The 12,613-nt window shown below is 39.0% G+C and overlaps 1 protein-coding gene across 3 annotated transcripts in view; it reads left to right on the top strand.

The window, feature by feature from the left end:
- gabbr2 (gamma-aminobutyric acid (GABA) B receptor, 2) overlaps positions 1-12,613 on the top strand; it is a 968,818-nt gene that overhangs the window by 285,672 nt on the left and 670,533 nt on the right. The window lies entirely within an intron of this gene.

The raw sequence follows: 12,613 nt of genomic DNA, 5'->3' as shown, positions 1-12,613 counted from the left end.
TATATAGATCAGAGTTAATATTGACTACTGCAGCAGTGTTTTCTGTGTGTTATATGTACTTGTGGGCAGATTCGCTCAAGATCTCAAAAGAATCAGACCTAACATTTGGATTACTTGGAAGTCTTTGTAATGATGACTATCTTAGCAATGTAAGTTGTAATTGGTAGCTAACTTTCAAAGGCTTTGGGATTTGAAAATATTCTGGCTATAATACTGAGAGTTGAGCTCCAAAATTTGCCATGTCCCTTGTCAGGTTGTCCTTTGTACACTGGAGTATACCTGAGGATGTGAAAATTGCTCGAGCATATCATGCCCACAAAAAACAGAACAAATCCAACCTGGCCAATTACCACCCATCATTTTACACTCAGTCATCAGTAAAGTGGTGGAGGGTGTCATCAAAAGTGTACTTGCTTAGTAATAACCTGCTCCCTGAAGTCCAGTTGGGTTCACTAAGACTCTCGGCTCCTAACCTCATTACAGCATTAGTTCAAACATGGACAAAAGAGCTGCATTCCAGAGATGAGGTAAGAGTGATGCCCTTAATGTCAAGGCCCTTAGTGTTCTGAAGAAGAGTTACACCTGAAACATTGACTTCTCCATCTCCTGATGCTGCCTGGCTTGCTATGTTCTTCAAGCCTCTTGCCTGTCTATTAACGTCAAGACCACATTTGACTGAGTGTGACATGAAGGTGTCCAGGTAAAGCTGGACTCAATGGAAATTCAAGGAAAGCTCGCTGGTGGTTGTAGTTATGTATAGCTCAAAGGAACATGATTGTTGTTGAAGATTAGTCATCTCAGCTCAAGGACATAACAGTAAGAGTTCCTCAGGAGGTTGAGCTAAGTTCAACCATCTCCAATTGCTTCATCTATGATCATCCCTCCATCATAAGGTCAGATGTGGGGATGTTCACCAATGATTGCACAATGTTCAGCACTATTCCTTGGATATTGAAGCATTCCATGCTCAAATGCAGAAAGATCTGGACAATATCCAGCTTGTGACAATAAATGTTCATTCCACACAAATATCACATCATCTCCAACAAGTGAGAATCTAATTATCATCCATCAACATTCAAGAGAATTGCCATTGCTGAATGCAATGCTATCAACATCCTGGGGGTTACCATTTGACCAGAAGTTGAACTGGACTAGCCATATTAGAACTAAGATTAAAAGAGCAGATCAGGAGCTAGGAATCCTGCAGCAAGTTTCTAACCTCTTGACTCTCCAAAGCCTGTCCACCATTTACAAGGCACAAGTCAGGAGTGTGATGGAATATTTTCCACTTGGCTGGACAAGTGTGGCTCCAACAACATTCTACAGGCTTGACACCATCCAAAACAAAACAGCCCAATACACAAATGTTTACTCACTCCACTGTCAATGCTCAATAGCTGCAGTATGTACCATCCATTGACGCACTGCAGAAATTCAACAAAGCTCCTTAGGCAGCACCTTTCAAACCTACAATCACCACTATCTAGAAGCCAAGGAGGTCAAATACAAGGAAAAACCACCATCTGCCAATTTCTTTCCAAACCATCCATTACCTTGACTTGGAAATATATCATTGTTCCTTCACTGTCACTAGGTTAAAGTCTTGAAACTCTCTCCTTAACAGTAGTGTAGGTCTACTCACATTTAGCCGTCTACAGTGTTTAAGAAGGCAGCTTACCATCATATTATCAAGAGTAATGAGGGATGGAATATAAATGGTGTTGCAACCAGTGAAACTAACATTCTCTGAATGAAAATAAAAATGTTTTTCTTGTTAACAACAAGAAGTTCTTCTAGTTAGGAAAGAAAATGTTTTTTCTGTACCACGTTACACCCACTAGACTGTGTATGAACAAATGAAACAGGAACAGAAGCAGACTATATGACCCCCAATCAACAAGATAATAGTTGATCCATTTGTATTTCAAATTCCACATTTTCATCTACTTCAGATAGCCTTTTATTTCTTTGCCTAATAAGAATTCATTTACCTCAGCCTTTAAAATATGTAATGAACCTGCCTCCTCTGACGCAAGTGAAATAGCAAGTGAAACCACAAGTAAGGAAAGACGCAGAGAGTTCCAAAGCTTCCTAACGCACTGAGAGAAAAACTTTATTGTCATCTCAGTCCAAAAAGGGTATCAATAATTTTAAATCTAGTTCTGAATTTACCCATCAGAGGAAACAACCTTTCTAATTCCACCTTGTTAGGATCTTTTGCCCTTCAGTAAAGCCATCCCCTGTCCAACTTATGCTCGCTAGATAAACTAATCATTCCCAGTTTCAATTTAGTATACCTCCTCTGATCCACCTCCAATGCACTTACTTCACTCCTTAATAAAGGAGTCCAACATTGTATACAGTATTCGAGACATGGTCTCACCAGTCCACCAGAATGTTTCTTAGAACACCTCAATCAGAAGAGTATTTTATGACTTTCCAACATTCAGTGAATGGTGACAATGATCATCATGCACACTATGTTGAATTGTTTATCCCATACAATACAACCCTGAAAGTTTTGTTCATTTCTGTTCATCTGGTGTTAGCAATATTACTGAAATTCTCATCACCTTAGTTCCCTCCAGCCACAATAGCCTCCAGTTATATTCTTAACATGTAGCACTCACGTGGGCCTATTGTGGTATAAAATAGTTCTAATCAACTTGTTCAGACATGTTATGCCACTCTTCCAGAATAGGTGGTATGTGAACCCTGACCACGTACCTAAGAGGTAGTCAACAACTATGTGATAAGACTCTCAAATATTGCCATATATTGGCTTTTCTTGTCTGCTTACTTTGAGTCTCTTGGCCCCTTGAATATTTGAGTAGCTCCTATATATTACCTCCCAGACTCCAATTTGTCTCAGCTAGAATCCTGTTTCCTTTATCGTTTCCTTACACTTGCCTAAATGTTTGTCTGTTGCTGTTCCTCACAGGTCTTTAAGTTTAGCTTATCTCCTTGATACAATCCTTTTTTATTCTAGAAGGATTCCCAGTTAGGTATGAAATTACCAACCTGCTGCATGTTTATCTTCTGAATTATTTTGTTGGGGCTCATTTCAATTCTCAAACATGACAAAAAAATTCGTCTCTATCCTCTACCTTTGGTCTTAGAGCCAATCGTCATACACGTGCTTCAAAGTCCCCAGCTCTAGCACCACATCATGCACTCCTACTTCGATTATTGATTGTCCTCAGATGGCTCCTTGTATATTGTCTCTAACCTTTCCTGATGTGCACTGCTCAATTTCGAAAAAGAAAACCACAATTTTGAAGATAATGTCCATGTGAAACAGGCAATTTTTTTTTGTCAAGGTAATGTGACAGTTTTGAGTCACATCTCTGCGATTCCACAAACTATTTTGGTCCATACTGTTCCCTCTGATTTTCAAAGTACCTTAATTTCTGAGACATTGGAGGATATAATAAAAAAATGTTTGCCATCCATTGTCTAATGTACTGACTAAATAACTTCCTATATTTCTTCTTTTTACTTTAATTTATCCTGTAATTCCATCACTTCATACCTGGTACTGTGCATTCACCCTCAAGAATCTCTTTTCTGGCAGAACTTGAAATATCCTGTGCATTGCTCTCTAGTGTCATCTTTTTTAAGCATACTGATTAATAATCAGTTATCGCAACTGTTTACATCTCTATTCTATTTGTCTTTCCTTACTTGTGAACTTTTGCACAGCAAATATTTGTCAGGAACGTCATTCTGAGTTTCCTTCTCTTTGTTGTTTTGACTTCTGGTTTTTCTGTCTCTTCATAGCCTTTTCTGGTTTCACTTGCTATTTAATTCCACTATTTTTCTCTGTCTCATAGCTCTTTCTAACTTTGAGTTCCCTCAGGCTATATGAGACTGTTTCATGCATCAAAGTTCTGAGCTTTAATGGCTGTTTAATGTGTATTATTTCAGGTGACGCCTTTTATCATTAGAACAGTTGAGATGTTTCCAAAGATTCAGATTAATGCTATCATAATGAATTTAAGACCAATTTAATGAACTTAAAACCAAATTATTATATTGTTTCAGTCAATAGATAAGAAACTATTTTCAACTAAGAAAAAGTGAGGAAAAAGCCAAAGTGGATGCCAGAGACACTCAAGAAAGTTATGTTTAAATCTTGGAAATAAAAGCAAGTTAAATCCCATGCTGGGATTTTCTTTTATTTCTCCAGGTTATTCGATGAGACTGCTGCATTAGTGATCTAATTATCTAATTTTGGGTGACACGGTGTCTCAGTGGTTAGCACTGCGCCCTCACAGCACCAAGGATCGGGTTTGATTCCCACCTCGGGTAACTGTGTGGAGTTTGTACATTCTCGCTGTGTCTGCGTGAGTTTCCTCCCACAGTCCAAATATGTGCAGGTTAGGTGAATTTGCAATGCTAAATTCCCCACAGTGTTAGGTGAATTAGTCAGCAGTAAGTATAGGGCCAGCGAACGGATCCATTTGGGCTACTCTTCAGAAAGTTAGTGCTGACTTGTTGGGCCAAATGGCCTGTTCCATACTGTAGGGGATCGAATCTAATCTCACATCACTGAACTACTGTTCTCATTAAATTTTCCAGAAATTGGAATTGTGCTGTTCCTCCAGTCCTGTCCTTCTCAGGAATTGTGTGCAAAATGTTCCTAAATTACAAAAAAAGTGTTTGTTGTTATTTCACAGGATAGTGATTTTGACAGCTTTTGAGAATTCTTGTTTTATGTATTGTCCACAAAGTTAGTGACAAATTGAAGTTCGTATACACATTTCTCAATACCATTTCTATTTAATTAATGTAACTTGTAACTTGTCATTATGCAGCCACCTCAGACAAACGAATATCCCCAAGACCAGAAAGTTGGCTGAAGTAAGTAGGTCATCTTCTTGGCAGGCAGAAATCTAGTCCCCTACACTCCTTCAATGAAACAAAAATCTAGGACAAAATATCTGGGATACCTGCTGCTGCAAGTACATTGTGCATCTCATATTCTTAATCCTTCTGTGGTACAAATGTAATTTCAGCGCAAGAAATACAAGTTTTGAGATAACTTCATGGATATTATGGGCTTTAATTCCAAATATGATGTCATCAAATCATAGTCTATTTCTCACGTATTGCTTCTGCCTTTTCTTTTCAACTTTCATATCATTGGTACTATGGATCACAGCAATTTGCTTTAGTTTCTTGGTTAAAAAAAGACCTTCCTCAGAACACTAACTACAAGCATAAAGCTAGATAAAAAGTTCTATATTTTATAATTAGATCCATGGCCAGTAGTTAGGAAATTAGATCATGAGTGTACAGCTTTTCTCTGTACTGAATGTGGCATATGCTTATTGTTTTTTAAAAATGCTTACAAAGGAATTGCTATTAGGATACCATTTGAGACAATTATCTGTTAAATTTTATTAATAATATCATTGCTGTCTCAACCTGGAAGTTACATTAGATAATATTGCTTATTAAACAGGATTTTTACAATAATGGTGATATAAATCAGCTTAAGTGGCAGTCTGTTAATAGGATTCAGCTCTGACACTGATATTTTCAGAATGTTCATTGTATGTAGTGGAGTACTATAATATCGTACAACATTCATTTCTTCCTTCTCCTTTATGGTAGTTAAAATAAATCTTATCAGAACATTTTTATTTGTTCAATAATGACATTTAAATATCACTGCCAAGGCCAGCAATTATTGCCCATCCCTAACTGCCCATGAGAAGTGGTAATGAGCCAATTTCTTGAACTGTTGCAGTCCATGTGATGGCAGTGAAGGGAGTTACAGAATTGTGTACAGAGATCCGGTCAGAAGTTAACCCTGAAAGTGACATGTATTTCTATAACGGCACTAAAATGTGTTACTATCAAGCAATTCTTCAGACTGTAATCAGAAACATAAACAGAAATTGCTGGAAAAGCTCACCAGGTTTGCCAGCATCTGTGGAGAGAAATCAGAGTTTGTTTTGGGTCGAGTGACCCTTGCTCAAAACTCCCAGATCTTCATACTGTATTGTTTGTCATAGAGAACAAATGAGTAAAATGTTGAGAGAATTATCGATATATATTCTAAAGCAAATTGGTGCAGATGTTAGAAATCTGAAATTAGAACAGAAAATTCTTAAAATTCAGCATGTACAAAAGGTAATGAACATTAAGCTCCACCCAGAATTATATGCACAGGTGGTGACCGCACCACTCCAGCTGAAAATTCAAGGGCACACTCATTGTGTTTACCAATGCTGTCCACCCCCAGTATGGGAGGATGGCTTCAGAGAGCACCAGGCAATCAACAATGGCAGTGTCCTTGACTCAATAAAAGCACTGACACAAATGCAATTCACAAAAACTACTGTTTCAAACAAAGACTCAACCATTTTCTGGTTTGACACTTCAAGCAAAATAACTATCCTTCACATTTTTATTTGCTTAATGGCATTAGGGCAGTAACAGAATTGCTATGAGTTTAGATTTTTTACTTATTTTTGTTTTGCGCAAACATAAGCCATTGGGGTGGATATAGCTGCAGGCATCAAGTCTCATTAAAATTTACAATGCATTTGGGAATAAATTTGATTGCTTACACAATAGTAATAAAGTTGCTCACTTAAATATTTGAACTATGCTACCATTGGTTTGTACATGTGATGTGAGCACCATGAAATCTGGGAGCGAGAGAATTGCATTTAGCAAAATTGTTGCTACTACCTCATCAGATTGGAAGGGTAAGTTTAATCATTTTGCTATGAATTTGAAATTTTATTTTTGGTATTATATGTTTAACTTATTGCAACATTAGGCTAATAAGTTAATTTTCTTGAAGCACTGGGCAGGGTTTTCTATGTTTGCATAAAAAAGGGTGGTGCGTGTTGGAAGGTTTTGGAACCCTCTGTAGAATCAATAACCGAACAAGATTCTGTCCTGATATAAAACAAGAAAATGCAGATGCTGGAAAACTGAAACAAAAACAGAAGTTGCTGGAGAAACTCAGAAATTCTGGCAGAATCTGCAGAGAGAAAGCAGAGTTTATCTTTCGAGTCCAGTGACCCTTCTTCAGAAGTGACCATTTTCTCTCCTTCCTGGGGTGACTTTGAACTTGAATAGGGAAGCCATGATATGGAGGAGCCAGTGTTGGACTGGGGTGGACAAAGTTAAAAATCACACAACACCAGGTTATCGTCAAACAGGTTTATTTGCAAGTCCAAGCTTTTGGAGCACTGCTCCTTCATCAGGTAGCTGTGGAGCAGGATCATAAGATACAGGATTTATAGCAAAAGGTTACAGTGCCATGGAACTGAAATTTTATGACACTGTAGTCGTTTACTATAAATTCTGTGTCTAATGGTCCTGCTCCACTGCTACCTGATGAAGGAGCAGCGCTCCGAAAGCTAATGCTTTCAGATAAACCTGTCGGACTATAACCTGGTGTCGTTTGATTTTTAACTTTGCATAAGGAACACATTTTTGAATTTTTGGGTAAATATTCAAATAGTGTTAGAGTTATGTGAAAGAAACCATTGGTTCGCTGCAAGGATTGTTACTGGGTCCATTGCTTTTTGCATATGAACCTCAGAGGTATAATTAGTAAGGTTGCAGATGACACCAAAATTGGAGGTGTTGTGGACAGCAAAGATTACCACATCAGAGTACAATGTGTTCTTGATCAGATGGGCCAATGGGCTGAGGAGTAGCACATGGAGTTTAATATAGATAAATGTGAGGTGCTGCATTTTGGAAAGGCAAATCAGGGCAGGACTTAAATACTTAATGGTAAGATCCTGGGGAGTGTTGCTGAACAAAGAGACCTTGCAGTGCAGGTTCATAGTTCCTTGAAACTAGAGTCTCAGGTAGATAGGATAGTGAAGAAGGCATTTGGTATGCTTTCCTTTATTGGTCAGACCACTGAGTACAGCAGTTGGGAGGTCATGTTGTGGCTTTACAGGACATTGGTTAGGTCACTTTTGGAATATTGCGTGCAATTCTGGTCTTCCTATTGGAAGGATGTTGTGAAACTTGACAGGATTCAGAAAAGATTTACAAGGATTATGCCAGGGTTGGAGGGTTTGAGCTATAGGGAGAGGCTGAACAGGCTGGGGCTGTTTTCCCTGGAGCGTCAGAGGCTGAGGGGTGACTTTATATAGGTTTATAAGATCATGAGGGTCATGGATCAGGTAAACAGACAAGGTCTTTTCCCTGGGTTCAGGGAGTCCAGAACTAGAGGGCATAAATTTAGGCTGAGAGGGGAAAGATTTAGAAGGGACCCAAGGGGCAACTTTTTCACGCAGTGTATGGTACATGTATGGAATGAGCTGTCAGAAGAACTGGTGGAGGCTGGTACAATTACAATATTTCAAAGGCTTCTAGATGAGTATATGAATGGGAAGGTTTAGAGGGATATGGGCCAAGGGCTGGCAAATGGGATTAGATTAATTTAAGCTATCTGGTCGGCGTGGACGAGTGGGACAAAGGGTCTGTTTCCGTGATGCACGTTTCTCTGATTCTATCAACCTAAAGTCCGAAATTCCAAGTTTCCCAAGTATGGAACTTGTTTCACAACCTGCCAGCAATTCAACGTTGGCACCAAAATGAGTGTACATCAGGAAGAATTACTTCAATAAAATCATTTGGCTAGGAAGCTCCATTCAGTGAAACTGAGGAATGTTGGCCATGCCCTTTGTGAGACTTCACAGTACTTCTTGTTTGAGTGCTATTTCTACTTAATGGGTGATTGCCAGTCTTTTGGAATGCAAAGTAGACTGAGTAAATAAAGTAACAAGGACAAACTATATTCACTGTATTGCATTATTGAAAATAGCTGACTTCTTGAAGACCACAGCTTCCCAGTATATAGTACATGCTACCAAAATGCAGTGGGATGCACCTGCAGAATATTGTGACTTTATCACATAGAGAGATCCTCAATGCAGGCTGAATGATAGTAGACCTCAGATCGGAATCTCGACTTCAAGTTGATATATTACTTTCCAGAACAGTGTATCAGTTCAGAAGTTTTGAAGGTTAATCATCTCAGTCCAAGGACATCGCTGCAGAAATTCTTCAGGGCAAGGTGCTAGGCCTAACCATCTTCAGCTACTTCATGAATAAACATCCCTCCATCCTGAGGTCAGAAAAGGGGGACATTTGTTGATGTATGCACAATGTTCAAAATTATTTGTATCTCCTTAGATACTAAAGCAGCCCATGTCCATATGCAATAAGACCTGGTCAACATCCAGGCTTAGACTAATAAGGACCAAGTAACATTCTCATTACAGAAGTGTCAATCAATGATCATCTCCAAAAAATGAGAATCTAATCATTACCGTTTGACATTCAATGGCATCATCATCACTGAATATGATCACCATCCTGGGGGTGATATAACGGTCATTTCACTGGGCTAGTAATCCAGAACTCCAGGCTCCAGGCCTTGTTTTGGGGACAAGGGTTAAAATCTCACCAAGAACAATGGTGAGGTTTGAATTCAATTTTAAAAAAACAAAAAAAATCTTGAATGGTTAGTTGGCTTAACAATGGACATGTAACCACTGCCATTTGTTGGAAAGACCCTTCTGATTCAGTAGTGCCCTAGAGATAAGGAAATTTACCATCCTGCCCAGTCTGGTCTATATGTGACTCCAGACCTATCACAATAGGCAGCAAGGTGGCGTAGTGATTAGCATTGTTGTCTCATAGCACCAGGGACCTGGGTTCAGCCCCACCTTGGGTGACTGCCTGGATGGAATTTCCACATTCTCTCCATGTTTGCATGGGTTTCCTATAGTGTCCAGGGTTGTGTAGGCTAGGTGGATTAGCCTTGGGAAATGCAGGTTTACAGGGATAGAGTAGAGGTGGGTTTGAGTGGGATACTCTTTGGAGGGTTGGTGTGGACTTGACGGGCCAAATGATCTTCTTCCGCACTGTACGGATTCACTGTGGTCAATTTTTAACTGTCCTCTGGGCAATTGGACATAAACAATAAATGTTGTCCTCACCAGTGATACCAACATCCTGAGAATGAATGAATAAAAAAAAACAAACCAGACCAGATATGCATGCTATGACCAGAAGAGCAGGTCAACATTTGGGAATTCTGTGGTGAGTAACTCACTTCCTGTCTCCTGTTAACTGGATGATTCCAGCTCCAATATCATTCAAAAAAAAAGCTCACTACCATCCAGGATAAAGCAACCCACTTGATTGTCATCCCAGCTACCATCTTTAACATATAATCCCTTCACCACTGACATTTGGTGGCAGCAGTATACACATCCAAATGACACACTGAAATAAATGACAAAGACTCCTTTGACAGCATCTACCAAACACATGATCTCAACCACCTCAAAATGCATGGGCAGCAGATGCAGAGAACAACAAAATATGCAAATTCCCCTCAAAGGCTTCTACAATTCTGATTTGGGACTATTTGGGAATTCTGTGGTGAGTAACTCACTAGCCGAACCCCACCCATCCATTCCCATCAGCACTATAAGTGTTCTTCCATGCCAAGAACTGCTGTGTTTCAAGCAGACCGATCAGCAGCACCACCACTGTCAGCTCAAGGGCAACTAACAGTGGGTAATAAATGCTGGTCTAACTAGCAATGGCTGCAATCTCTGAGCAAATAAAACATTTTAAAAATTCAAACTTTACAGAAAAAAGAAACATAATTATCTAAAAATGTGTCTCTTTCTAATGTGTTATTTTAAGTTATTGGGACATAGGAACACAATTAGGCCATTCAGCCCCTCGAGCCTGTTCTACTATTTGGTGAGATGATGGCTGATCTGTGGCCCAATCCATATACCTGCCTTTGGCATATGTTTCTTAACACCATTGCTTTACAAAAAATACCTATCTCAAATTTTAAAACTAATAACTGATCCAGCACCAATTGCCATTTGTAGAAAAGAGTTCCAAATATCCACCATGCTTTGTGTGTAGAAGTGATTCCTAACATCTCTCCTGAATTGTCTGGCCCTAATTCTCAGGTTATGCCCCTCGTTCAATGAATCCCCAAACCAGTGGAAATAGTTTATCTTTATTTGCTGTGTCTTTTCCAATTAATACCTTGAGACTTTAATTTAGCACTCTTAATGTTCCAATGTGAAGAGAAACTAGGTCTAACTTGTATATTGTCTCCTCATATCTTAATCTCTGAAATGCAGGTATCATTCTTGTAAACCACTGATACGTTCTCTCCAAGGCCAATATATCTTTCCTAAGATGTGATACCCAGACCTGCTCACAGTACTCCAAGTATTTGTCAAACCAGAGTTTTGTATAACTGCAGCATACCGTCTGCATCTTGTCTTCCAGTCCCCTAGGTGTAAAAGGCTAGCATCCCATTAGCTTTTTGATTATTTTCTGTACCAGTTCCTGACATTTGCAATTTTTAAAATGTATCTAACTTCTAGTTTGCCACAATGCCAAGCTAACTTTCTACATTTCTAGAGGATGAAAGGGAATGAAGAATAATCACTACTGAGCCCAAGGCTCAAATGGACAATGCTGTACTTCGCTGCTTGAACATTAGATAAGCTTTGTTGCTATTGGTGACTGAGGCAGTGATTTTGAATTTGGTATTATATTGAAATCAAACTAGCATAGCTGTCTACAAATTGATCAAACATCTGACTGTCCTCACCTTGAGCGTATTCAATTAAGGTGCATCCACAACACTCTGAGGTAAATAACTCCAAAGGATCAAAATACTAACTGAAGAATTTTCTCCTTCTACCAATTGTAAAGAATTGTCCCCTTATTCTGACACTGCTGCCTTGTTTATGTTTTTTTTGAGAGTGTTGAAGAGTTGAGTGTTGAGCTTGAGTGCTTTGATTAGACCACTACTCATTCTTCTGAACTATAGAAAACTCAGATCCAATTTACTCAACCCCTGACCAAAGAACAATTCTCTCATCCCAAGAACCAATCTATTGAACCTTCACTGCCCCACCTCCAAAGAAATTACATCCTTTCAAAAATATAAAGGTTACAATTGCACAGAGTGTTCCAGGTGTGGCCTCATTGAAGCCTGTCCAATTCTAGCAAAACTTATTAAATCTTGACCCTTGAATTAAAAGCCAAAATGTAATTTGCTTTTCCAATTGCGTGCTGTTACAGTATTCTCACATTTGGTGCTCTTTCCAATTATAGCAAAATGCCTCTGACCATTGATGTTTGCCAGTTTCATGTATTTTATAAAATATTCTGCTCTTTTTCTTGACAACAAAATGCAGAATACTCAATATTTCACTTTGTTGCTCATCCAAGTAACCTATCTATATCTCTTTGTAGCATCTTTACATTCTCTTTGTAGCTTGTATTTCCCCTTGGCTTTGTATTGTCAGTAAACTTGGATACATCACTTCCTGTCTCTTGTGTAAGTCATTTATTTGGACTTTAAATAGCTCAGGCTCCAGAACAGGCCCTTGCAGCAATCAGAAGGTTGTGAGTCATAGAGTCACAGAGTCACACAGCATTGAATCAGATCCTTCAGTCCAGCTAGTCCATGCCGACCATGTTCCCAAACTAAACTAGTCCCTTTGCTTGCATTTGGCCCATATCTCTCCAAACCTTGAAACTCTTTGCCAGAGTAAGCTGAGGGGGC

The sequence above is a fragment of the Chiloscyllium punctatum genome, chromosome 8 (genome assembly GCF_047496795.1).
Source record: "Chiloscyllium punctatum isolate Juve2018m chromosome 8, sChiPun1.3, whole genome shotgun sequence".
Classification (NCBI taxonomy): domain Eukaryota; kingdom Metazoa; phylum Chordata; class Chondrichthyes; order Orectolobiformes; family Hemiscylliidae; genus Chiloscyllium; species Chiloscyllium punctatum.
This window is presented reverse-complemented; position numbering and strand designations above follow the sequence as displayed.